Genomic DNA, 3,241 nt, shown 5'->3' on the forward strand with positions numbered 1-3,241 from the left:
ACAGCTGCATTTTGCATGGGCTAAGCCAGATGGACTGACTTGGCAATGGCTCCATCACTGCGACTGGCAGTGAGCTGCACAGCCAAAATAAAGGCAAAACAGGAGGCAAGATGAAATTGATATAATGGCATTATCCCAAAGCATGTACTCCCTGTAACCCTGGAACTTTTGGGGACAGTCTCCCCATACCTGTTGAATGAGAGCTGTTTCAAGGTGACTGTCAGTACTCTTCTATATCTTGCGCTATATCAGACATTTCCCAAAGGCACTCTATCAGTTAAGAGAGGACTGTGGTTCTTGGATGGAAAAGGGAATTATATATGCAAATTATCTTCACTTTTCTGCCTCAAGTTTCCCATTGAATCTCAAAACTAAGTCAACTAACCAACACCCCACTCCTAACACAAACAGGAGAACACAGGGACAGAGTGAAAAGAGGGAAAAGATCCAAATAGGAATTATCATAAAAGAAAATACAGCTCTGCATACAGATTAACCAGCCCCTTCTCTGTGTGCTCATTTATGACAGGGCATGCAATGCTGCAATTCACAACACCACAGTAGCCAAAGGCCCACTCAACCTGGCTGTCTTCATGGCTAGCACCAGACAATCATCTGAGAAGATTTTGGAACAACTCATATCTTTCCCATCATACAGCACTGCTCATTCACTGGCAGGCACATCAAGCCTTCACACATTAAGAGTTCATAGAGTTTAAGCTGTACTGTCAGATGCCCAACATTTGGTCATTTTGGGACACACTGCCCCAAAGCCACTCTTTGCATCTGCACACTTGGCATTTGTGGTACTTTCCTGGAACAGATGATATCTACAAAAGTATACTGCATTGAGAGGAAAACCACTATATTTACAATATTGTTTTCTAAGGAATTAATATCTTTTTTAATATGACAGTTTCATTATACTCCTTAACTGTCAACATCCAAAGAAAATGTCAACATTCAAATCCACCAAATATTTTTGGAAATAATTTATGCAAAGTATCCCTATTTCAAAATATCCTCATTTCCTTATTTCCATGTACTGAATGGCTGCCGAGTAGGAAGAAGAATATGGAGGAGAAGAAACTGGAGAGGGCTTTTTGTATTATTATGAAAAGTAACTTGTTTTAAAGAAATACGGACACAATATATTCAGGAAAGAAATCTCTCTGCTAAATGAGGGAATCTTTTCTGATCCCTGCAGACTTTTCAACACTGCAGGTATGTAATAGTTTTAAATGTCAGGAGCCACCTCAATTAAAGAGAAAGTCACTTTGGCACTTAGATTCCTGAAGAACATAATGATGCAAATCACAGAAGGGTCTCTTACAAAGCCTTTTTGAGCATTCAATAAATGCATGAAAACATGATGTGCTTTACCTGATGCACATATTCAAAAATTAAGTGTCTGTATAAAATAGGAACACAAGTCTTTAAAATTATTCTTTATTTTCTTTTTACAGCACTTACTGTTTTCATGTAGTGGAGTTCTACATATTTTCACTGAATAAAAAAATCAAAGCCTGACAAGGCTTTGATTGGGAATTGCCTGGGAACAATCTCGTTGAGTAACCTCCGATTTTCTCCCACTTAAGCACTGAAACAGCTGGACAGCAAACACAAAGACTTCATGAAATACCTAAACTCAGGTCTATAGCTCCCACAAAGAGCATTTCCTACACATTTCTAGGAAGATCTAATTGCTAAGGGACAGATACTAACCTTCTGCAGCCTTTCAGCAATTTCCAAGAGCTTGGATACTGTCTTTCATTTAAGACATACTGCTTGTTTTAATTTTCTTTGACTGTAAAGATTTTTTTTTCTTTTAAGAAAATTATTTCCTTTCTTTCCTATAAAGCTCCAGATACTGCAAATTCTTCATAACCAGTAGGGCTGAATAAGTCCCACATTAAGGCAATCACATGGAAACTCCCTTGGTATTGAGAAAACAAATGGATTTTCACATTAGTTGAGGTGATTTTGATAGGACATCCTTATATGCACATATTGTTTTACTCTGGAACTCTCCAGGTTATAGTTTTAGCAACATCCTGTCCAGCACAGCACAAAAACTGTTTTGTTTTGCAGGGGTTTTTGTGGGTTTTTTTTTTCCCCTCCAAAAATAGCACCATCTTTGCCCTTTTGCAGTTCAAGATCAGAAGTGGTTGATAGCAGAGTGAAAATACACTGTCATTTCAATGAAAAGGATGGGCTCAGTGTCATGGAGTGAGAAATGAAGCTGCACGAGAAAAGATCCTAAGGCAAAAGGGAAAAAGCAGAGATCCTCACTGCCCTTGCAGCAATCCCTTCTGAAGCTGCCACTAGCAGCAGTGTTGCCAGACAGCAAAAAGGTACGTCACTATTATTAGCACAATGAAGGGGCACAATGTTTTGACTCTTCCTTGTACTGGCAGCTGTGGTGAATCATCCCATCCAAAAGCAACTCTTCCTATTAATAAAAGTTACAAGGACATGCCTGTGTTGGTCTGAAGACCAATACAGTAGAATCATGGAGGACAGGAAACAAAATCAAACCAAAGAAACTCCCAAAAAAACCCAAGCAGACCTTTCAGAGAAGACAGAGCAAAACAGTAAACTTTCCAAAAAAGAGCAGCCCCTGAAAACACATTCATATGTAACTATAAGAAGTAGTAGTCTAAATTGAAAAGCAGGGAACACAGTCGAACAATATATTTCATTAAAATCTGTGAAGTTCACCTTTCTGAGGAGATAGTGGAAATGTGAAGTGACTGATGCAAATATTTAGCACTGACAGTTTGCCAAAAAGATATCACATTCTTTGGATTCATGAGTTGTCTATGAATTTGTCATACCTTGATTTTTGACTAAATATGTAACATGAACTGAAATTAGAACTACCCTGTTGCTCCCACTGAAGTGAGATTTTATTTTTAAGACAATGACAAGCTAGAACAAAAGAGAACAGAAGACAGAAATGGCTTATCACACTCCTAGTGACTCTACAGATGCAAAGGGCTTAAGACGGTGAAACCACTAAGAACTATTATGTTTCACCCTCAACAAAAGCCAGTGGTAAAACCTTTAAGAATGGATTTTCAGACATAAATCCATGCAAAGTAAATGGCCAATGCTGCTGCCCCAGTGGGACATCACATCATGCAAGAAAGGAGATAGGTGACTTGACATTACATATTCTGAACACCACCACAGCTGATGCCCAGTGACAGCAGCAGTTTGATGGAGACAAGCCATTTGC

The sequence above is a fragment of the Geospiza fortis genome, unplaced genomic scaffold, assembly GCF_000277835.1.
Source record: "Geospiza fortis unplaced genomic scaffold, GeoFor_1.0 scaffold81, whole genome shotgun sequence".
NCBI classification, from domain to species: Eukaryota; Metazoa; Chordata; class Aves; order Passeriformes; family Thraupidae; genus Geospiza; species Geospiza fortis.